Source organism: Anguilla rostrata, chromosome 1 (assembly GCF_018555375.3).
Source record: "Anguilla rostrata isolate EN2019 chromosome 1, ASM1855537v3, whole genome shotgun sequence".
Taxonomy (NCBI): domain Eukaryota; kingdom Metazoa; phylum Chordata; class Actinopteri; order Anguilliformes; family Anguillidae; genus Anguilla; species Anguilla rostrata.
Window position 1 is genome coordinate 32467419 of NC_057933.1, and position 26052 is coordinate 32493470.

At 40.6% G+C, this 26052-nt stretch overlaps 1 long non-coding RNA gene across 2 annotated transcripts in view; it reads right to left on the reverse strand.

Annotated features, from left to right (window-relative positions):
• LOC135254771 (uncharacterized) overlaps positions 1 to 11396 on the reverse strand; it is a 43682-nt gene extending 32286 nt beyond the window's left edge. For both annotated transcript variants that reach the window (XR_010329961.1, XR_010329960.1), the window contains exon 1: positions 11038 to 11396. This is a non-coding gene — a long non-coding RNA (uncharacterized LOC135254771). The remainder of the gene's footprint in view (positions 1 to 11037) is intronic.
• Between the last annotated feature and the right edge of the window lie 14656 nt (positions 11397 to 26052).

A 26052-nucleotide genomic window follows, 5' to 3' on the forward strand; every position in this document is an offset into this window, starting at 1 on the left:
AATGAGCAAAATGTGAAAACTGTTACCTTCATGTACTGTTACCTCTCCCCTACTCTAACACGCTGACGATGTCTCCTCTTAAGAATTGCTATTCTGCTCTTGTGCCGGAAGTTAACACCAGCCACCAGCTGTGATAAGTCACCTGTAGCAGGAAATATGCATAATTTTCCATTCTCTTCTCCCATATTTTTGCGGTCTAAAGCCAAACATGCAAATTTTAGGGATGCCACATTTTTCTTGTTTTTCCAGCGCAAGTCTCAGTAAAAATTGTAGCGCCGTGGCCCCTTTCCCTATGTGCAGTTGTCTGTGTCTGTTCCCCCTCCTTGTGTGTGTGCATGTGTCATCTGTCCCCTTCCCCCTTATGTGTGTCCTGTCACCTGTCGCTTTTATGTTCTGTGTCACTTTTGATTGGGGGGAGGTGTCAGGGTGGGAATAATTAGGGCATTAGATAGGCATTGTTTTTATGAGGTAGAATTAAGGGGTAGTATCAAGAAGAGGGACATTTTTTAAGAGGGTGTTGTCTTTTTAACAATTAGGGAGAGTCACGTCCTTACGGACTGTTGTGTGGCCTGTATGTGTGTCTGTGTGTGTAGCGAACTCCCACACATACCTAGTTGTTTCGTTATGTTCTGAGGTTAAAAAAAGTTAGGACTCCTCCTTTTGCCCGCATTAGCCTGTACATTTATAGGCAATAAACCTAATAAACCTAAAACCCAGAGAAGAGGTTACTAATAGGCCGGAAGGCATATTCAATACTCAGAATGTCTTGGCAGATATTGAGATAGGGGATATAGAAGTATTAAATAAATTACATAAACTAAAGACAAATAAAGCAGCAGACCCTGATGGCATATATCCAAGGGTATTAAAGGAGTTAAGCGGGATCATTTTTAAACCACTGGCAAGTATTTTTAGACAGTCTTTTAGAAACTGGAGAAATACCGAATGACTGGAAACAGGGTATTGTAAAACCAATATATAAGAAAGGGGACTGTACTGATCCAGGAAACTACAGGCCTGTCAGTTTAACTTGCATCACATGTAAAATACTTGAATCTAGAGATTCTGCTGAACTAGAGACAAACCTGACAAACCTTTTGACATTCTTTGAGGAAGCTACCAAGTGTCCTGACAAACCTTTTGACATTCTTTGAGGAAACTACCAAGTGTCTGGATGCGAGCAGGGCTTATGATATTATATACTTAGATTTCCCAAAAGCATTTGATAAGGTACCACATGAAAAACTCATTATCAAAATGAGGACAGTAGGAATTACAGGAGGCATTTCAGAGTGGGTTCGGAAGTGGTTACGTGATAGACCACAAAGGGTAGTAGTAGGAGGTATCTTATCTGAGCAGGGTATTGTGGGAAGTGGAGTTTCACAGGGATCGGTGCTGGGTCCACTGCTCTTCCTCATTTACATAAATGACCTTGACACGGACATATAAAGTACACTAATTAAATTTGCAGATGACACAAAACTGGGAGGTTTAGCCAACAGTTTGGAATCTACTAAAGTAATCCAAGAAGATTTAAACAGAATCCAGAAGTGGGCAATCTGGCAAATGAAATTCAATATAACTAAATGTAAAGTTCTACATGTGGGGAATAAAAGCATAGGGCAGGATTACTTTATGGGTGGTACAAAATAAGAATGTGCACATGTAGAAAAAGACTTGGGAGTAATAGTTGATCAAAGCCTATCAGGGCCTGGTCAATGTGCTGTAGCAGTAAAAAAAACCAACAGGATGCTGGGATACATAGCCAGGAGTATTGAGTATAAATCTAAGGAGATCATACTCACCCTATACAATACCCTTGTCAGACCACACTTAGAGTATTGTGTGCAGTTCTGGGGACCGTACTACAAGAAAGATATAGAGGCGCTGGAAAAGGTCCAAAGATAGGCAACCAAATTGATTCCGGGTATAAAAGATAAGCGTTATGAGGAAAGGCTTGAGATGTTTGGACTTTTCAAGCTTAGTAAAAGGAGACTTAGGGGAGATTTGATTGTTAATCCCTTTAATAAATTTAAAAGCCTCAAAGTGAACTACAGGAAATTATTCAAGTTGAGTTTGGTTAGCAGAATGAGGGGGCATTAATGTAAACTGGCAAAGGGTAAATTTCACACAGACATTAGGAAATATTTTTTCACACAGAGAGTGGTCAATGTGTGGAATAGCTTGCCTGGACATGTAATGGAGGCAGAAACACTGGGGGTATTCAAAGCCTGGCTTGATAGAGTGTTAGATACTATCTAGCTTTTAGGTAAACTAAACATTAAGTACAGTTTAGTGGTAGGAATAGGCGAGCAGTGTTGGGCTGAATGGCCTGTTCTCGTCTTACGTTATGTTATGTTAATTCCATTTCACTTTAATCGCTGCCTCCTGCCTCTCCTTTCAGCCCGATCACAATGCTAACGTTACATTGGTGTTAGAAGTGGGATTGTGAAACACCATCTTCATCATGATTTTAGCTGAAAAAGAATGGAGAGCATTAACGGTGACAAAGGCTATCCTGTAATGGAAGAAAATGTTTCTACTGGTAAGGTCATTGGATTTTTCTTACCACAGCCAGTTGCTGACAAGGAAAGGCCCCGACATGGGCAAAGCAGCCGTTGTCTCAAGGGACAGAATGAAGTAGCTGATATTAGCTCCCTAGCTAAGTTGCTAGTTAGCACAAACCCATTCCTGCCACTGTCGCTAGCTGAAGCTTTGAACGTTGCTGTCACTGTGCGTGAACATCAATGACTGCATCACCCAATAGACCCCGCTGATAACGTATCAGACCCCCTGTGCCTCATAAAAACATCCAGTTCACCAGCACACAGCTAGCAGAAGCTAACAGAGTACTAGCTAGTTTTCTTACATGAGTGAGGATAACTTCAGCCGCCCCTGTGTTTCCAGTCACACTAACTCATTGGCATACAGTGGTACACATGACGTTAGCAGGTTGCCCAACGCAGTGGAACCGATCTCCGAGGGTTACGCTGAACATAGCAGCATTAGCCCACATGCTAACTTCCCACCCAAAATGGCTAGCAATACTAACTTCCGAGCTAACAGTGCATCGGAGTCCCCTTGTGCCCCCTGTAATATGCCCATTCATGTGACTGGGCCTCACATGAGCCTGGTTCCAGCAGTGATGCAGATCCTAGCTGAGCATCAGGTTTCCCCTCTCCTGGCTGCAGAGCCTACGCCATGCATCAATTCATTCCAAGACACGCACCACCCTCATAATCTCCTATTACAGTTCCCCACATTCATGGCGGCAGAGAGTGCTGTACTAGGGCGGAGCTTACCACCAGGGCTCCCAGAAACTGGGCCAATATGATGGGCGGACATCCTATGAAGCATTTAGGTGGAATTTTGAGTTAATTGCGGAGATTAATGGTCGGGATGAGGCAGCGAAAGACAGCCAGCTGGAAGCTGCTCTAGATGGTGATGCACAACAGATCCTCCTGGATGTTCAGGGCAGCCACATCCAAAATGCTGAGGTGTCACATCTGGCCCCATCTTGTCGGTTTGGAGACTAAGAACGGAGTTTTCAGTAAGGTCCGGAACAGTAGGAAGCATTCGCTAGCCTTAAAGTAGCTCTGTGCAATGTGCCTGTACTGGCTGCACCCGACCTGAGATGGAAGTTTATCCTGGATACAGACGTGAGTAACGTCGGGCTTGGCACTGTACTCTCCCAGGAGACACCGGAGGGGGAACGAGTTGTAGTTTGCTACAACTCGTTCCCCCTCCGGTGTCTCCTGGGAGTCTCCTTGCCTCACTGAAATTAGTCTCCTTACCTCACGGTCTCCTTGCCTCACTGAAATGAAATAAGCTGTATTCCAAAGCAATGCTGCCCAATGTTTTCTCAATTCCCCCCAGGGATCAATAAAGTGTAGCGAAGAAGAAGAACAAGAAGAACAAAAACAAGAAGAACAAGAACAAGAACTATTATTATTAATGTTAATAATAATATTATTATTATTGTTTTCTATTTTTAACATATAAATTTAGATTTTTGAAGAGGTCTTATGATCAAAATATAATAAAATGCTAATAAAATAATAATAATGATCATAATAATAATTTAAAGTGACAATCTCGAAGATTTCAGTTTCATTCTCTATGGCGGTGCCAATGGTGAGAAGCGGTAATTGCAGGTGTGTTTTTGGACCTCACTTCCCATAGATCCAACCGGATCCAACCAGTGTCGCCTGTGTGACGTCAGTCAGTTGGCACGCCAGCTATAACACTTACTATTTACTGAATAAAAAACTGTTGTTATAAAAGTAACGTTACGTACATAGCCTAATGTTAGACAACAAATGAGTAACTCAAGATGTCTTTACACTGCCGAGCCGGGTTAAAATGCCGTAGCAAACCTGGGGTAGAATTAGTGATGATCAATTTCTGCAAATGTTCTTTATCCACCCTTTGCCGGGTATGAACATCTTTACACTGCAGAGAAGAATTCGCGGGATTCGCTGTGGCTCGTGCAATTTGATCTGTGCACAAAAACATCTCGTGAATGATTGTTGTGATTTTTGAAAGCTCAATGCCCTGTGTTTCCTGGTTTTGCTAGCTAAACTGTTGAGAAAAAGTGAGCTGGGTGTTAAATTAGCAATCAGAATAAGAAGAATAAAACAAAAACAAAGGAGATTTCATCAAAAAGGGCATAAAGGCGAAGGAACATACGAGGAAGCGTAATAAAATAATAACAGCTAATCCATACTGCCGTATTCTGTAGTTTTTTTCCCTGCAGCTTTCAGAAATCAGACCCGGCTCTGCTCCACCATACCCCGGCTTTATTCCGATCATTATAATATATAATAACTGATGGAATGTAAATAACGGTAACGTTAAGGCCAGTTCAGATCAATGATTCGCAACGAGCAAAACGGTTTAAATGTTGAGAGAAAATGCAGTGGTGTGAACTGGTAGTTAAGATCTGAGCTAGCATGGTTGCCTGCCTTGGGTTTCAAAAGACCTCCTTGTCAAATCGCCAAGTGCAGTTTTAGAACGTTTACAATCAGACGTCTTGGAATTTTGCAAGTTGCATCCAGTCTCGTTGCAATCATTGATCTGAACTGGCCTTAAATTAGCTACATGCAAACCAAAGTAGCTTGCATTCGAGAGACGTTTGCAGGTCGGTACCGGTCGGTAGCGTTAGCTAGCGTTTTTTCTAATTGTTAGCGACATTAGACTATGTTAATTACATTAGCTAGCTAGTAACGCAATGTTACCTGATATGAGAGATGGATACTGTGCACAACGTTGTCTAAACTAATGTTGTCTTTCTTGACATGGTCCAGTAGCTAGCGTTAGCTGTGCAAATAGCTATGTAATTTAGTAACGTTAAATTGTCATCAAATGTAATACGAAATCTACATCAACAAATAATATGACCTATCATGTTACACAAAAACTTTTTAGGGTTCCATAACTTTCTCTATTATTGTAGCAGCCACCTGAAAAAACACTACGCCGCTCACACACAAGTGAGTTGAAGAGCGTTAGTTCCGCCTACTCTCTCTGGCGGACCAACCACTGATGGGTGATAAAAAACGCGTCACTAACTGTGCGCCGCTTGTGATTTTTTTCCCGGGAATGTCACCACAGACACCAAGTTTTTAAATCATGAATTATGATAATAATAATAGTATAAATTAATTGTGTTACCCAATGCAGCGATATTGACTCAAGACATTTATTTAAATGAAAATCTTCGAGATTACTTTAAAAGGCAGAACATTGCTGAAGACATTATGTTGATTCAACGTACAGATCTAGTTAAAATTTCAACGTTGATTTATAAGTGTTAACCTTTCTACAACCATTTAGCGTTAAACGTTGTTTCAACGTTTTTTCAATGAAACAACTGATTATCTCAACCACATTTCAACGTTGAAGGTAAGTCATGTGCCGGCTGTGTAGCCTACGTAGGCTACGTACGGTCTGCAACTCCCCATTAAAACATTAGATTTAAAATCATGACTCCATCATAATTACAACTACTAGTACTGAACATGAGAAAAGCACAAGTGTATTACATTTCCAACGCATTACCACACGTTACGAGGAATGTCCACTGCAGCGTCAAACATCGCGTGTCGACGCGTCGCCTGGCTGCTTGGGGCCGTGTCAAAAAAAAAAATGTGGTGGGCGCTGGTGGGTGTACGAAGTACTGCTTAAAATGTCTATCCTCAAAATGCGCGCAACTTTTTTTAACCGAACAAGACTTTGACTAGCCGGCTGACGTGATTGACGACGCTGAAGTTGGCTCCCGATTCAAAATTAAATCGGTTGCGTTATATGGTCGGATGGTTTCGCGGTTTGCACAGGCTATAATTTGCTTCTAAAAGTGAGATACGGCTCAAGTGAGGAATTGAACAAAGGTGGTGATTTGAAATGAGTTTTTATCATTATTATTAGTATTATTTGTTTTGTTACGTTCACTTAACATGTCGTTTAAGACTACGTTTTCTGTAATATTTAAATATCAGATACACAAGTGTCACGCATTTTGTTTTCTCCTCAAAATCTAATCGTCTCAACATTACGTGTGTATGAGAGAACAGGGAATAATGTACATTTGAAATTGTGTGGATGAAATATCACTGCCCCATATGCAAATAAAACTCCAAACTGTCTATATAAACAAATACAGTAATAAACTCCTATTGAAAAATGGACATACTACATAAATATGAAAGTTTGGATAAGAATTTCTGTCCAAATGTAAAAGTTCAGAAAATTCTGACACGTGTTCCTGGCAGAAGGAGTCCTGGTCTACATCCTACCCCATTTCTGTAAAATTTTACTTTAGCATTTTTTTAATAATCCCACATCAAACTTTCCATGTAATCCAATAGATGGCAATTGAAAAATAGGAAAGTTTGTATAAGAATTTCTCTGAAATTTGTAAAAGTTCAGAAAATTCTGACACTTGTTCCTGGCAGGAGTCCTGGTCTACAGCCTACCCCATTTCTGTGAAATGTTACTGTAGCGTTTTTTTTTTTTTAATTCTACTTCAAACATTAAGGCAGTAAGGCTTTACCATCTGGCATAGCTGTCTCGGCTTCAGAGAGGCAGGGTAGGAGGGTGTGATGGATTTAAAATCCTACCTCAGAGAAAACTTCACCATTTGGGCTGCTCCCCAAGAAAGAGATGCTGCTGCCTACCTGCTGCCAAAGAAAACTGTATTGCTACATATCATCTCCATGGCAGTTTGCCTGCTGCCTATCTTCTCCTGAGCTCCACTCCAGCAGCTCCCTGGTCCAGTAAACCTCACCAGCCACAAGTAGACCTATTTTTTGGCATGCGATTTGGAATAAGTGACAGTTGTACTAGTGATAATTTTGTAATTATCATAACCAATTTGTATTTATTTTGTGCACTTGTATTTTTCTTTTTCTGTTAAAATGTGTGAGATACCAAACACCCTCCAAGAAGCAGCAGAGCCTGAAAGGCACCACTCATCTGCCATCTCCTGGCTGCATTGAGCACAATTCCCAAGCTATTCTACCGCTCACCTGTTGCAGATCTACTCATCAAACTCTAAAGGACAATTATCCTGACAAAGGAGTTACGACATCAAGGAACAACTACTGTGATCATGTGAAACTTTGGACTTTTGTAACTTTGATTCCCTTGAGATGAACATTACACTGTTTTGGAGAGAACAACTTGTCCCAATGTGAGCAAAATGCTGTTGCAGGAGAACTAAACCAAAGGGATACACCTTCCTACAATGAATCCTGGACATTACCCACTTGGTTTCCTAAATCAACATACAAGGTTGACAATTTTTATTAATGTTTTTTTTTTTAATCCATTACATTACAGTAACCAAAACAGTAACTAATTTCAGATACATTTGGATTACCTGGCTTATAAAATCAAGAGAATATAAAGTAAAACTGATATTTTTTTCAGGGTTAGGATCAATTCTCCTTCAATTCAGTCACTTCAAAATTTAAACAGATATTAACGATTACTTGCTGATAATGGAAGACTCATTCTCATGTATCATCAATAGGTTGTAAGTGTTTGCATTTTAAAGAAAATCACTTCCTGAATTGAACATTAATTGATCCCAACCCTGGCTGAGGGACGGGTGTGGGAAGTGAGAGGGAGGGGTGGTGGCTGGCTGCTAGAGTCGCTGGACTCAGGTAGAGGGATGGGTGTGGGAAGTGGGTGGGTGGGAGGTGAGGGAGGGACAGGTGGCTGCTAGAGTCTTTTGACTCAGGTGGAGGGAGGAAGGGAGGTAGGGGTTACCGCTAGTCTTTTGACTCAGATGGAGGGAGGGAGGGAGGGACATGAGATAAAACTTTATAGTCCGTTCACATGAAAATTTGTCTTGCATCGCATGCTCCAACAGTCATCAGAATAACATAATACAAAAAACATAGGGATGGCTTCTAGAGACTTTGGACTCAGGTGGAGGGATGGGGTGTGGGAAGTGGGCGATAGGGATGTGGTGGAAAGTGGGATGTCTGAAAAAATGTTCACATTCTGGTGGTGGAGGAGAAGCAGTAGGGGAGGACAGATGGAACTCAATTGTTTGGGAATCAAGATAAATGAGGGTTGACTTCAAGAGAAGGGGGAGCAACACAGATGTGTGTGCATATGTATGTGTTCATATGTTGATGCAAAACATCTTTTTGTTTTAAAACAAACAATAACTGCCCTGAAGGAGTGATTTTATCTTCATTTTGAAGACACATACTTTCTAAAATGTTAATTCAGAACTTGAACTTGATTCTGCTTTAAGTACACTTCATACAGTTACAATTTCATACTTCAAACTTTATCCTTACTTCAAATATTCTGGTAATGATTTTCAGCAAAGCAAGCTCACAATTCCTTCAGGAATTGTAACCTTTCTAGTTATTATTGGTGTTGTTGCGGGTGGGGGGAGGGGGGGGGGGTGCATGCACCGTTCCATATGGCGTGGCCATTCCATACACTTAGTTTCCCAATATTTTCTGAAGGTAATTTCGAAATAAAATATTTTGGCAGTTTAACCTCGGACCTCAAGCACCAAAAGAGGGAGAGTAGTCCCACCCATGGCTACATAAGTTGATGTGTCAGGGTGTATGGCACGTAAATTCTGCGACAAGTAACAAAGAGCTGGGCTGCGTTTCCGAGTTTTGATGTACCTTAACATTTTACGAAGGCTCCTAAGGTATACCTTTCAAAGGGAAACCGCTTTTTTACGAGTGTTTCCCAAACTATACCTTAACAGGCCTTAAGGGACACCTCAAAGGTACAGCGTAAGTTGGATCTGGCCTTCACTGTGGTGCTGAAAAGTTTATCAATCGATGCCATGCGAATCGATTGTCTCACTTGTAAAGGCTTGTGAATGACGTTTTAATATAACAAGTGTTGTCATAATCATTTTACATCAATCTAATATTGCAGAAGAGGAAGCTATGCCTAATAGAGATCTGCTAATCTCTTTAAGAGTCAGTTAAGACGAGACCTTGTGATAGTTTCAATAAGTAGTTACATATAGACTACAAAGGATAAAATAAAAAGCATCAATCGGGACATACAAGCCATAGTCTGGGACTTCGTGGAAGCCCAGGGAAAAGGATATAAGCTACATATGGGTGAATTATTTTGTTCTTATTGAAACAAAGGTCTAATGTTAATTTGTTTTTGTCACACAATATATAGGCAACTGTAGCAGCATATCCACTGATTCCCACGAACTTTTCACTGCAATGCAAAAATGATCGTAGATAAGGCAAACGCGCGTTTGTGGAAATTGGTCATGATGAATTCTATACCGGGTGCCTTATGAATAGGTCTACTCGTTAAAGTGATTTGCTCATCCACCTTAATTTGCTGTTGGATAATCTTAAATTTAACCAAGAATATCATTATTGGGTTGTTCATTATTGGGTTGTTTACCGAAAATCGTAAAACATGGTAAGAAAAATGTTCCGTAATGTTGATATTTACCCAGTGCTATTTTGTTTTATATAGGAGGTGTGAGCTAAAGGAAGGGGATGGAGATCATTTGGCTATGTTTGTTCATTATGAGCCACCATACCTGTATGTGTGTTTATGGCTAGGCCAATCAACGTGCTCATCGGTCATGCAAGTAGACTCACTCAACGTTGGCTTTGCACACACAGATTTATATTCTTAATAAACCGGCGGTTTGTCCTTGAAGTCACTGACTCACACACAAACGAACTAAAGTCTACAGGGTATGCAGTCAGAAAAGCCATATCCTCAGTTAGCTCCACTACGTATAAATTTTTTTTTTTTTAAACTTTTTTTTTCTTTTCACAAATTGGATTAGTATCATGGATAGGCCCTATACTTAATTACCAACATGATGGGGATAGACAGGTAAAACGACAACATTCTCATGACGTGCTATGCACAGAAACGTTGATTGGATAATTACTTTTCGTAAAGTTAATATTAAACCATGTCATTTTCGCATGCCGATGTGCTACTAGATGCGCACTGTAGTACAACTGTCGATTTGAAAAGCAAAATGTTGGCATAAGGCAAAACTGTGACAGGGTTAGCGGAGCGCAGCGCTAAGGGACAGCTTACGAGTGCCTCAGACCACCCTTTTAAAGGTATAACTTTCATAAGGTAGCCTATACCTTAGCTAAGGAGTCGCTGGGAAACAGCTCGAGATCTAAAGGAAGACCTTAAGGTATACCTTACGACGCACGTAGCGCTAAGGAGACTCTGGGAAACGCAGCTCTGGATTGTCCCACTTCAACAAATTCACGCAGTAGCCTATTGAGAACCCGCGTCTATGTTTAGTTAATGTCACACGCCAAGCATGACACCCCGGGGAGGGAGATTCGGTAGTACCGGGCAACACCGTTGTCTGTCGCATGGAGAGAGAGAGCGCGCACCCACACGAACATGAAATAAAATAAACGGACACCTTCAGCCTTCTCCCTCACGGGTTCCGGGAAAAAAAAAAAACTAAAACAACAAAGCTAAAACAACAAAGACAAAAGTAAAACAGAGCAGCAACTTCTCAGTTCCCTGCTACTGACCCACCTTCCCAGCCGGGTTCAGCTCCTCCAGCATCCCAGCTGAGGATTCCTTTCTTTTTAGTGCTCGAAATAAAACAAAAAGAAAATCATAACTGCGCTCTCGGTGTTAGCTCCTGATCTCGGCCCCAACTATGGAGAGCAGCACACCTTTAAGCACCTGCTGATTAGCTAACGCAACCCAGGTGCTTGTGCTCTGGCGCAACCGAGACAAATCCGCCACTCCGGCAGACCTTCTGTTACAGATAATTAGACATATTCTGCAAAAAGACTACTGCGACTTCTAAATAGAATGAAAGCGGTGCACGGAAGGAGAGCGATGGCCAGACGGCGATGTTCATGATACACTGGACATGATACCCTCCTTTCTGTTAAATAGTTTTCTCCGGACCAAATTAATTTTGCACTGGGATGCTGGATTAAGGTATTGAAGGTAGTGGTATTTTTTTCTATTCTTACTGTTTCCAGTAAGGCAGTCACATTTGTAATCAATTGTAAATCTCTTTGAAACATGCTTATTGCGTGTTTCTGTGGGAAGGCTATGTAATCTCGGATGAATAACCAGATAACTGCACTAATGGATTCAACCTTGGGAAATGATTAATGATATAGCTAAAATCTACAGCCTGATACATATTTTTATTTAGAAAAACAGGAAATGTGAGTTTGCTTTGTGTAAGCGTCCACGTGTTGTTCAATTGTCGTGGCGATGCTACTTGATAAAATATAAAGACGCAAGTCATTATTCGGTTTTTGGAAATGCGCTGTTTGCAGTGAAAGTCACCGAGAAAGTCCAGTGCTTGCAGTGGTAAAATCTCTGCTTCTTATGTTTATAAGGAAACAAAATTTCATATAGATCCATGATAAAAATCAAACCGTGGATTTGGTAGTGGGCTATAGCCTACTATAGAGGTCTGACAAAATCAAAAGTGCTGGGGGAAAGCTGTACTTTAATACCTTTTGTCCAACGTGAATACAGCTAGACTTGTTATGATGCAGGTGCTTTCTGCATCATCCACCTTTTTAGCATACACCCACGCGGACAGAAAGGCGATTCTGCGGGTAAAAGCCTTACAGTTCTTCCCTTCTCCAGCCTCTGCTACATGTTGTATGAGCAATCTAGATCATTAGCATTTCAGTCTATGCAAGACTTGCCTAGTCCGAGAACAGGCCAGATGGGGGCCGTCTATTTTTTCATCATTCGGGAGTAGAGAAACGGGATCTGGCAGCAGAAAGCGGGGAGGATATTCTGGCTAAAAACTAATGTCACTCGGACCTCCTGTCGCACCGCACAATCAGGACTTTCAGGACGCTCAAAGGATGAGATAGTAGCAGCTACCCACGCATTGCCAGAATAGGTAATACACAATTAGATGACGTCAATGTGTTTTAAAAAAAATATATATTATTATTTTTATTTTTTTTTGTGCTCATTTATTATTTTCGCCGAAATAACTGTATGTTACTCAGGATTTTAGTGCCTTAAATTCCACATGAATTTCCATTTTACCTTTTCGATGAATCGCCGTGGGATAGTCTACTATACCATACAGCCTACGCCGAGGAGGACGTAGGCATGTTATGCAAGAGCTTTCCTCAAAAGGCCGCAGTTGCTGTGATCGCGCGCGCAGCATCTTTCACGGAGATACGTTGTTTCTCCATAGGCTACTGAATGAGACTGAAAAAAGCCAAAATGACAAAATTTTGACTCGGGCTCTTCGTGTTCACAGCGGACCTTGATTTATCTGTCCATACAATTAAGGCACGCGGTGAATGCCAAGAGAGTGGGCAAATAGCATCTGCGTAGACTATAGCCTATATTGCTTACAAGTAGGCTAAACATAATACATTGCATAGGCTACCATTCGTTCATAAGTCGTGCTTACGTTTGGCGGGGAACGTATGTTATGATCGTGGTATTGGATCCTCAGTAATGACTAAATAATTAGCTGTTATGTAGGCTAGGCTACGTATTTACTGGATCCCGGAATATTTTTGCGCAGTTTGTCAATGCGATGCAGCGCGAAAAACGCCACCTGCAAATAGCCAGTATATTTGTGTTTAAAATGTTTAATTCGCTTTACTTTGTAAGATTCGCTGCCTATCATTTTACAATGACATGCTGTGAAAGCTGTGTTTTAACATTTGGGGCTTCAGCATTGCACTGGCATTAAATAGAAAGAATTAACATAGATTTCAGGCTATAGCCTATACACAAAATCTGAGATGGTATATCTGCAATTTTCAGGAATGATGTGCAATGAAATTTGCCGATAGGCTATATAAGTAGGATATTGAATCGCCGTGAATTGCTATTTAGGCTAATATTCAATAGGCTCTATATTTAGCCAAGCTATATTTTAAAGTAGGCTACGTAGCTGAACAGTCTACCTAAACATTCACGCTGGTCGACGAAAACACACAGAATAAACGAAATTTTTTAATATGTCTTTAAAAAATTAACTCTGTAGTGAAGCAATATGGCAACGTGACATATATTCACTGGTCTAGGCGTGACTGACAAGGCCTAGCAAAGTCATAAAATGTGTCTGCAGGGAAGATAAAACATGGGGTTCGGTTCAGATAACCAAGTTTTTTAAATATGATTCTCCGTATTGTTGATGAAGGATAAATTGAATAGACCTAACCACTGAGCTTTTTAAAAAAATATATATATATATTTTTTTTTAATTTCTTTGCATTTAGATTGTTGTGAAATAAATGATAATATACAAACACTTTCAGTGAATTAACACTCTGTGTACCTTAAATGGACATAGGCCTATTTTTTGTTTAACCAAATCTCTTAAATATAAAAGGATAACGTTGGCTACACATTTTCTTGCGATTGAAGGTTTGTGGGTTTCTTCAAGAACCTAATTACAGTATAAAGTCCAGGGCGAATATAACGCTAACAGAGTAAGCTACATGGTTCAAAGGTGCCTGTGAAAAATAACTAATTTACAGTGTTATTACTGTGTTGTGAAATATAATAACCATTACTTTACTGCAAATACAGACATGGTAGCCTATTAATTTATAGTGTTGTTACTGTATTGTGAAATACACTAACCATTACTTTACTGTGAATACAAACATAGATAACACTGTAATTGCCTATTGTAAAACACAAAACAGTAGCATAAAATCTATGTAGGCTAATAACTGAGGGTCTAAGGAGCATTGAACTCAGATCTCCAGGGTCAGAGGCAGCCAAGCTAACCACTTTATAACTACAAATTTAACTTAACAGAGGACCAAATTTCTCTAAATTTCAGCAAATGTTACTGAGCATTTAATGTACAATAGCATGAAGTAACATCAACACTATGATAGTTGCAATCATATTATGTACTGCCCCTGCACAGTATAGTGAAACGGTGAAAACCATAGGAGACAGATGTGTTTATATTTCATTTTTTGGCATATTAAAAGAAATTGTCCCATCTTGTGGCCTTAAAAACATAGCTGACCCAGTGACAGGTAATACAGATGAAAATGACTGATCAGGTGCATAATAAATAAATAAATAATGTAGCTAGCTCTAGGTTATTTCTAGGACAATTCCTTGTCTTACAGTGAGAGCTAGGTTATTTGATTAGCTATAGACATAAAATGGCAGCTGTGACAGAGTTCAATCCAAATAACTGCAAAGGATCATTCAGAGAAATTAAATGCATAAAAACTTCTAAATTAATACATTCATATAAATTAAGATATTTATAATGCCAGAGAAAATACACTTAAATGTTACAAATATATTTGCCTTGTTGGGGCTGATGTAGCTTAAATTAAAAACAGTTCCTCAGATTAGATTGTCTACCGTAATTTAAACCGGTGAACGTTAGTTGGCTATCGTCAGGTTGCCCATAGACGGACGCTTTTTCGCTATTTTCGTATAATAATGTGTGCCTGAGTCGTTCCATGTCTGTTTACCCGTTAAATAAACAGCTTGAAACAAAGCACCACTTGTCACAAACACATAGCCTACATGTATGAATTGTAAGGTCAGCTAACCTTATTAGCTCTGTCGGTCGGTCGGTTGGTCCACAAAGAGTGTCCCACCCTCTGGCCCCACCCCGTGGCGGCCACAGTTTTCGCCGCAGGAGGCTGAAGTTTGGCATGGGCGTTGGTCATGACCAAGCGGCAAAACCAGACTTCGTTTTTGAAGCTCATTTCCTGGTGTTGTAGTTCCTGGTTGCTCACTAGCGCCACTACGGATGGCTCCAGTATAGGTGTTTTCATATCCGTTTTCCATGTAAGTCTACGGTACAAATGCGATCAAAATACAAAGTCAATAATTTTTTCTCACAAGAACAAATAGTCATAATAGGTGTATTTTATTCGTCGTATGACTGTCCATGGGTCGATTTCATGATTTATTGCGTCATTTGGGCACAGTGCCAATATTTGTTCTGGACCAATGAGGTAGGCTATAGCTTGCGTCACTTCCAGATTACTGCGAAGGACTAGGCTACAGTAGGGGCTACAGTCTATGGTCACTGGGGTGGGCGGTGGCGCCTCTTGGCCTTGACATTGCGGCTCCGGCCACGGTCCACCTGTGTGAAGTCAGAAAATGCAGGCATCCCATTTCGTAGTGATTTCATTATGGCGTGTGCTATTTACAGCTGCACTAGACGACCATAAAATAATCCTCCTCTTAAGGTAGCCGAGTCATTTTTACTATTTCCTTTAGCCTACTTAACCAAATAATTAGTTGGCAGAAAGCGTAATCGGCTTGCTATATTTGGTAGTCCAGTAGCCTATGCTAAAACAGTTCGCAACCTCGGCTACCAAGCCATTTGACTAGCTAGCTAACCTTAACCGGCAGACATTCAATCTGTCAGACGTGTTTGACGGCTTGTCAGTCGTGTACATTCCGTAAATGTCTACCTGGGCCATGCTTGACGCATGTGACAAAGCTACTATAATCCCGATTTTGGGATAAACATTTTTTCAGTTTCACGAAGCGAATTAAGAGTCTCAAGGTTCATTTGCTGAATAACATACAACACACGATGAAATCACACACACAGAATTTAACGAAATTAACCATCTTGGCATTTAGAAAGGAACATGTTTTTAGCATTTAAGAGACCGACAAGCTAGGCATTTAAGACAGTGGTTCTCAGAATCGGCCCTGGGGGCTCCTTACGTATATTGGCTTTTCTCCATTGGTTTTGATGATTTACAAGAAAAATATAATAATAATAATAGAAATTCAGTGTAGGCTACATTATTTTTGTCTTCGTGCACCAGTTGGAAAACTTGCTGTACAAAGTGCGTTGTCATATTTACACGCCTGCAGATCAGTTATTAAAATACTTGGTAGATTTGTTAATCACCGCTGACAGTGTTAATTTTTATTCGGTAGAAGTGATTTGAACGATCGGTCAGCTAGAGTCACTCAGCAAGTGAACACCACAAACGCGGATGCAGTAGCAGACGTCAACGCTCAGTGGTTCAATTGCTGAATGCATCCGAGCTAACCAGGCGTGATAGCCCTGTGGTTCATATGCTGAGCTGAGCTAACCACGGATAGCCTACCTAGCTCACTGGCAAGCTGATATGCTAGCTAAGCATATTCGTTTTGCTGCGAAACATAAATTGAAGATAACTGAACATAATTGTATTTTTAATGTCATACATATAACGTGATTACATGACACAGTACAGTCACGGATGGTGACTCTCTCCGTGGTGATAATGCGGAGGCTTGCTGCTGTAGCCGGTAGCAGCGGGAGACTAGTGTTGTGTCGTTCGCGAACGATCCTTTGGGTGAACAGAGTGTACTGAATCACTTCGTGAAACGATTCGTTCGCGAACGTGAACTGCTAGTTCACTGACTGACTATCGTTTGCACTCGTGCTGAGTAGCAATGAATATCAGTAGAAGTTGCAGCTCTCCAGGAGCAGGAGTGAGGTCCATTGGCAAAAAGACATGCTTTTCATGGCATTGGAGCTTCCATACACATTCACTTTCCTTCCTGTCTCCCCATATTAGATCAACTAATTGTTTATTAAAGTCTCAATTAGAAACTCAGTTGTATGAATAGCCACTTGACTGTGCCGTTGGAGAGCCTATGGAAACCCCTGGAGGATAACCATCAAAGTACAAGTTTAAATCCCTGCATGTCACATGTTGGAGCCTAATTAGTTGCCAAGCTTATAAAAGAACTTGTATGGTTACTAATTGATTTTTACCAGACAAAGCTGCCATTTTATTTGTATCCCATTGTATTCCATGTTAATTGAGCTGGTGTAGCAAATATGTTACACTAATGGAGAAAAGTATGGTGTTGGGCCACTGCGAGCCACCAGAACAGCTTCATTGCAACTGTGATACTGTGATACTAACATACGTCCCTGGAACTCTACTGGACAGATGGAACACCATTCTCCCAAAAGATGTTTGGTGTTTTTCTGGTGGTTGTATAGAGCACAGTCTAACATGTCGGTCTAAAATCTCCCACCGGTGTTCAATTCAGTTGAGATTTGGTTACTACTAAGGCTATTGCAGAAGATCCACATCATTTCATCAAACTATTCAGTGACCCCTGATGCCTTGTGGATGGGGACATTGTCATCCTTGAAGAAACCACTCCCATCAGTATAGAAATGTTTAATCATAGGATAAAGGTGGTGACTTAGAGTAACTTTGTATTGATTTGCAGTGACCATTTCCTCTCAGGGGACAAGTGGACCCAAACCATGCCAGGAACACGCCCCCCACGGCATAACAGAGCCATCAGACCCCCTCACTGTAGTGGTCAAGCATTCAGGGCTGTACTGTTCTCTTAGTGTATGCCACACATGCACTCGCACACTTATCGAGAATGGTGAAGGATGACTCATCTGACCATATCATCATGACAGCATCGTATGGTCTCTCTGAATAAATCAATAAATAAATTATTAATTTCTGGTCTATTGACATCCATGATTGAGTAGAGCAAAATGTACTCATATTCACAATGGATTTTGTAAGCTGTATGGGAGCTTGCTACTCATCAGTATTATGCAGCTTTGTAAAGAGAAATTTGAGCAGCTCCCCCAGCCACCCTTAGCATCACCTGGAGTTATGCTTTTGGAGATGAAAGGTGCCATTCTATCTGAAGACCTGGAGGAAGATGACATACAACCACACACACACCCACACACAACATGTTGCAAATAATTTTAACCTATACCAATTTTAAAGTGGTCATAGTAGCAGCAATGGACACTTCACAAAAATGTGACTGAACACAGAACTAACTGTGACAGCATTGTAACTATAAATAGGTTTCCATAAATGCTACATTAATGTAGGACACCCAGGCCCCATTAAAAAAACTCACACATCTCATCCAGGGTGGTCCATAAACAAAACATCTTTCCTTGTATGCCCCACAAACATAGAATTAGCAGAAACATGTACTTGGCACATGTTGAATTACCTTTAAACTCATTTAATTATGTTTAATAGAGTGTGTTACTTTTAAGAAATGTGTGGAATTACAGATCATTTTTGAGTTGCTTGCCCTAATGTGCACACTTTTTTCTGATTTGTTTGAAAGTGAAAGCCTTATGTTTAAAATATATTGTGTCCTTATCATTACTTTTATTCAGAATAATTCATTTAAACAAAATACATTTTGTGAAGGTAACAAAAATATCTACTATGAATTTTCTTCTTTTTTGTCATGTAAAACATCCTGTAAAATATGTTCTTCTGATAACATTCTAAGGAGACCTTTAAAGGTCTTCTTTCATTGCTTCCCCATTAAAACCCTGCTTTGTGCATGAACAGGGTTTTAGTACCTTGGTGGTTAATGCAGCAACTATACCATTTCCCTTTAAAAATTTCTGTTTCCCAAATGGCTGAAGTTGAACTGGGCTGTTTATCTTTGGAGACCTCCTGGGAAAGACATAAAAATGCACCAACGCAATGGAATAGGGACAAAAGACACTATAGTGTGGGATGTATTGTCTTTAGTGTGAGATGTTACACCTAATCATTACACAATACAGTAGTTAAAATGCGCTTTTGGACTTGTCTTTCATCTAATCTTGTGGTAGCAATGGCATGTGGTAGTGCTACATTTTTAGCAACACTTTTATCACAGGACAAGATGTGTGCGTACCCTATGCAAATCCCATCGTGTAGTTGGGCATTTAATTCCAGAACTATTGGTATTTACTGATAATGCTATTTAAGTGACACATTTGCAGATAATTTTAATTATGTGAAAGAATGTGCAAAGTTCATTCGTGAAAAGTAAACAAGATATTAGAAATGCTCTGTCAGTTAGATTATATAGAGACACCAATAAGACACGTGACCTAAAGTGATTTCAGCTTGCACCATTCACAATTCTTTCCTTGCCAGTCTCTGTTCCAGGTTGTTGAATTATTAATCAGAATCACAAAATCATCTCTAGCACTAGGAAAGCTAGCACTCTAGTAAAGCTAGCACTGCTGTTGTTGCATGTTTAGTATTTCCATTTTTCTCAAATGGTGACATGCTAAAAATCTTGAGTTTATGTTGTTTGGCACAGTGCAAGGGTAGTCACTGAGTTACATGGCAAACAGATGAGACAAACTGAGCTAAATATTTGGCGTATCACCTTTTATTAATTAATTTAAATAAAGAATAATCCACAAAGTAAGGACATGAAAATAAAAATGTGCCATGATAAAAGGCAGAACATAAAGGAAGTCTATAGAGATACAAGGCAAGTTCACATGTTCACCATGTAGAACACAGGTCTCCACCTTTATGCCTGGGAACTTTTTACAGGGTGGAATAATTAGACGACGGGTGTCAGCTGTCCCAATTGCCAATGAGTGACAATTACTACGTTGTCCATGGCCGTGCATCCCAATCAGTTTACTCAAACGCCAGAGGTACTGAAGGGACAGCACACTACCATATACAGAAGCAGGGAGAGCTTTCCTGGTGCAACTGTGGGAATACACAGGGATATATACTGTGCATGTCAAAAGTATTAGGCCACCTGTACTTAATACAGTAGTAATAATCTAAAAAGATTTTCATTAAAATAAATGTCTGTTAAGTCACTATCTATCTCTGAATTAGGTAACACAATGGTGATTGAGCCTATTATTATATTAATTTATATTATTATAATAATTTCTGATGAAAGAACTGGGTGTCTGTGGCGACATTCCCGGGAAAAAATCACAAGCGGCGCATAGATAGTGATGCGTTGTTGTAGTCTGTGTTTCCGGTCACTTGTCTCCCCAGTACTGTCTCTGTGTCTGTGTTCCCTGAGCTGCTTCACTCCCCTGTACTCCCCTGTGTGATTTCACTATTCGGGTGGTTCCGGGTTTTCGTGGTTTCCCCCCTTCTTTCCAGTCTCGCTTTTCTTACTTCCTGCCTATTTCTAGTTTTACTAATTTCTACTAATCCCTCTGTCATGTTCCGGTGTTCCTGTCTGCGTTTTCCCTGTTGGGCCGCCAGATGGCGGCACTTCTGTTTTGTGTCCTGTTCCCCCCCTGTTAATTGTATTATTGGTTGTCTCGTTATCCCATCTTTGTTCCCACCTGTGTCTTGTTATCCCCTCCTTCTGGTTTGATTGTTTTTGAGTTCACCTGTGTCTTGTTACCCCTTGTCTATTTAAGTTCTCTGTTCCCTTGACTCGGGTGCTGGTTCCTTGCGTTTGTTCTTCCTTGTGTTTGTTGCCTTTTAATGTTCAGACCATTTATACATGCCCGCGTTTTTTTACCTGTTTGTGTTTGTTCCCGAGTTGTGTTTGTTCCCTGACTTTGATGTACCTGCCTGCTTGTGTTTTCTTTTCCCTCTGCGTTTGGGTTCCCCCTACCCGCGACGTGACATGCGTTTTCCATCACCAATCAGTGGTTGGTCCGCCAGAGAGGGTAGGCGGAGCTAACGCAGCAGACTTGCTCTTCAACTCACTTGTGTGTGAGCGGCGTACTGTTTTTTCCGGTGTCTGCTAGCGTTAAAGGTGGGGGGGTTATGGAACCCTAATAAGTTTTTGTGTAACATGAGAGGTCATATTATTTGTTGATGTAGATTTTGTATTACATTTGATGACAATGTAACGTTACTAAATTACATAGCTATTTGCACAGCTGACGCTAGCTACCGGACCGTGTCAATAAAGGCAACATTGGTTTAGACAACTTTGCGCACAGTATCCATCTCTCTTATCAGGTAACGTTGCGTTAGCTAACTAATGTAATTAACACAATCTAATGTCAGCTAACAATTAGAAAAAACGCTAGCTAACGCTACCGACCGGTACCGACCTCGCAAACCGTCTCTTGAATGCAATGCTACCTTGTTGCAGCGTTGCAATGTAGCTAACTAAAGGCCAGTTCAGATCAATGATTCGCAACGAGACTGGATGCAACTTGCAAAATTCAAAGAGGTCTGATTGTAAACGTTCTAAAACTGCACTTGGCGATTTGACAAGGTGGGTCTTTTGAGACCCTAGGCAACGGCTTCAGAGGCTCTGCAACTAACCAGTTCACACAGCTGCAATTTTCTCTGCAACATTCTAAAACCGTTTCATCTCGTTGCAAATCATTGATCTTAACTGACCTTAACGTTACCGTTATTTACATTGCCATCAAGTTCATCAAGATATAAGCCGGGGTATAGGTGGAGCAGAGCCAGGTCTGATTTCTGTGTAAAGATGTCAAGCCGGAGAAAACTAAATAAAAGAATACGGCAGTATATATTAGCGTTGTTATTATTTTATTACGCTTCCTCATATGTTCCTTCAGACTTGATGCCCTTTTTTGATGAAATCTCCTTTGTTTTTGTTTTATTCTTCTTATTCTGATTGCTAATTTAACACCCAGCTCAGCTTTATTCTTGAACAGTTTAGCTAGCAAAACCAGAAACAAGGCAGTTGTTTCAAAAATATCACACAACAATCATTCACGATGATGATGCACGAGATACATAATTGCACAAGCCACAGCGAATTCTTCTCTGCAGTGTAAAGATGTTCATACCGAGCAAAAGGTGGCTAGTTTGTGGAAATTGATCATCACTAATTCTACCCCAGGTCTGCTACAGCATTTTAACCCAGCTAGGCAGTGTAAAGACAGCTTAAGTTAGCCTAATGTTAGACAATGAATGAGTATGTACATAACGTTACTTGTATAACAACCATTTTTTATTCAGTAAATAATAAGTGTAATAGTTGGCGTGGCCCAGGTGCCAACTGACTGACGTAACACAGGCGACACTGGTTGGATCCGGTTGGATCTATGGGAAGTGAGGTCCAAAAACACACGTGCAATTACTGCTTCTCGCCATCGGTACCGCCAAAGAGAACGAAACCGAAATCTTCGTGATGGTAACTTTAACAAATAAAATAAAAACTTTAGGTAGAAAAGAATTCAGTTAATACTGTACATGCACATTTATTGACATTCACAAACATTCTTTTCTATTTTTACCTACAATAATGACACAAAAAGACTACTTTTACTTAATAATTTTAGACATTTTTTTGTCTTTTTTTTTCTTCCTTGAAATAGCCACCTATAGCTTTTATTACAATTAAATTAATTATTGGAAGTCTATCCACTCATTTTGCAAAGTGGGAGGTGGAAAAAGGATGCAAAAAGTATGCATTTTGCAAGAAGGGTGTGTATCTGAAAAAAAAAAACCTTCTATATACTGTTACAAAGAAGAAAAGACTTCAGTTGGTCAAGAACCATCAACACTGGACCAAAAAGAATGGGAAAAGACAGACGCACAATATTTTAGACCAGCAGATCATACTTGCCATTCACTGTAGTCAGGGGAACTGGTTTCTCTCTAATTGCATTGTGTTCTGCCTGTAGTTGCAGTGCAATTTTACAACGGTTTCTTTTGTTAGACAACACAAGATATTGGTCTACTGCCTTTTGATCTTCCTGGTCTTTCCCTGTTAACATTACTGCCCACCAGCTGGGCCCAGCTGAGTGTGTACTGAACACTGCACCTGGAAATCTTAAGCTTCTTTGTTATTTCTCACTGGGAATAACCTTGATACAATATGTTTACTTGGCCCTGCACATCTAAGCCTAACACTTTCCTCTTTGCCATATTTCTTTCAGCTTTAGTGCCTGTTTTACTGACAGGACAGGCCAATGGTATTAGGCTCCCTGTGGTTTTAAAGAATTTAAGCTAGAGAAGATTTCAGTCAGTTTAACTATCCCTCCACCTCCCTCCCATCCCCATTTGAAAAATGATTGGATAGACTTCCAATAATTTGTTTAATTGTGATTAAATCCAAAGGAGGCTATTTTGAAGAAAGTTGTGTCTAGGAAAGAATATTTTAAAGTAAAAGTAATCTTTTTTGTGTTATTGTAGGTTGTTTGGCGCATTGAATATGTTCTACCTTAAGGCAGCCAAAAATGTATTTATTGATTTTGTGCAAGTGCAGGTGATATGGGGGTGGTCTATTTTCCCAGTTACTAGTTGGCTAAAATGATGGAACGAAGCAAAACAAGTTGGCCTAAACAAAAACCAGAACATTAGATTTAAAACTTGCTAAGAGGTCTAGGTGTACTCATTTTATTTTATTATTTAAATATGAACCTTTATTTATGCAGGTTAGGTTGACTGAGCGCAGGTGGTCATGTACAGCAACATTCTGTTAATTTCCCTAACTCTACTAGCCACTGCTACACTATTCCCCCCTCTAAAGTTGAGAAATTACCTTGTTGCAGACCTTCAAAGTCCTTGCCCTTTCAAAATCCACTACCTAGGCCAGTGTCCAGAGCAGCGAGCCAAGAGGCTTGGCAGGGTCCAACAGGACAAGAACTGGAACTGTGACCAGGGTGGTGCAGAGGCGGTTAAAGGACTGCAGCCACTTAGGCGACCACTGGAATATGCTGTGCTTCTTGGTGCGTACGTGTAGAGGGTAATAGTGCTAGCAAAGTCATTGATGGAATGGCTGAAGTATGATGCTAGGCCTAGGAAGCTGCGGACCTCCTTCCAGGAGGAGGGGGTGGACCAACTTCTCACCGCCCCCACTTTGGCTGGAATCAGTGGCGACCCCGTATCTCTCCACAATGAAGCACAGGAAGCTGGTTTCTCTCCTGAAGAACTGGCACTTGGCAGGGTTGAGCCTGAGGTAAGCTGGAGGACTAGCTGCAGCTTACCTAGTTCTGTATTGAAGCTGGAGGCATGCACCAGGATGTTGTCCAAATACATGGTGCAGGCTCTAGCTGGGATGCCCTGCAGGATCCGCTCCACCAGCTGTATGAAGGTTGGGGACTGTTCATTAGCCCAAACAGAATGATATTATTCTGGGGTGTTGTTTTAAAGCATAGTTTCAACATTGCCACATACATAGGTGATCCCCCATTTCCAAGTTGGAAGAGTTCGGACATCTGCATTCTCCTCCAAAACATGTGGTGTTACTGGCCTGCTTATTTTCACAACACAGACCAAAGCTAAGCTTACATACAGTGGAGTCGGAGGAAGATGTTTTATGTATGGCTTTGGCGTGCAGTCCAGATGCGCCCGATCCACTGGTGGTGTAATGCTAACTGCATGTGGCTTTATGGAACTACTAGCCACAGTCTGCACTGGCTCGGTGTGTTTCAGATTCTATCCGAGGTAGTAGGGCTTGTAAAAATGTTTAACTATACACAGGAACTATGGGGCCTCTGGCTCCCTAACCACAGGACTGACTCTCTGCTGAGTCAACATCATTTACTTTTTTGGTCAACCAAGGCATAATGACGTCCCTTTCCTCTTGTGACCCTGCAATAAACTCTATGCTTGATCAATTATGCATCAGCTTGGGGCAAGAACACCCCCTTTTTGGAGGAATGGGGAGATCGATTTAATACGTTTAAACATTAACACAGTAATCAATGGTCTATCTATCCATGTTTCATTGACCGCTCCAATATCACAAGCCAATCAAATGTTTGTGTGGCCAAAATAATACACCAATCACATTACAGAGCTTACACGTGGGGTTCCGTCGCGTCAGTGACTTTTGAGCATAAAACGCATCCAAAAACCTAACAACTTTGCTCTGAGGTAAGGCATTGCCTAACCGACCAGAGACATCTCCTAAAGGACATTGCCGGACTTTGCTGCGATTCCCAACTCGCACCTCGCTGGAGACCTGTCTGAGTTGGCCTGCCACCATCCATGAAATAAACCAAGCTGATTTATTTCCGATCAACAGCTGTTTGAGGAACACGTATCTACATACTTTTCCTTCGTATTTCCCTTGCGGCCGGACCCAAGTGGAAGATACATGTTGTTACCCCGACTTCAAAGAAGAAGTTTTCCAAGTCTCTGCGCACCTGCCACGGACAGGACTGGCCTCCTTTATCACCATTAAGTAATGGAACACATTTTAACACTGACATCAAACTATAGGACAGGATGAAACTTGAAATACCTGATTAGGTTATTTTTTTGCTGTTTGTTGTTGTGTTTTGTTTGTTGTACGTATGTTGGTCAGGAATAGCATTCCCTGACCTTGTAGTTTTACATTGTTGAAACTTTATTTTATGAGCCTGATTTAAGAAAATTATCAACGTAACATAGAAAAGCGTGTCACTAACCCATAACACAAATTAACCTTTGTTAAATGGTAGTTCTGCTAACCTCTATGTTTAGCCGTCACAGAATTATCATTTCCTCTTATTAGAAGCATATAATATTATTCTTCATATTATGCAAATCATTTGTTTTAAATTAGCCTATCTCCATATTCACAATCATAACCAATAAATGTATATCCAAGCAATTGTCGTGTTTATGTTATTTCAATAATTTGGGCTCTACTGATGTACCGAATTCTGATTGGTTGTTGAACTCTATTGTATTGAATAAACCTAACTAAACCTCACTATAGGCTCATCCATGCACCACAGCATGCATGGTGCCTTAACTGAATGAGCCACCCAGCAGCTCCTTTCTAGCCAATGTTAAATGTGTATTTGGTGGTTTTGATGGGTTTCATAAAGATAAAATATAAAAGAGTGACCCACATTAAATTGCCAATGTAACACCACCTTCTATG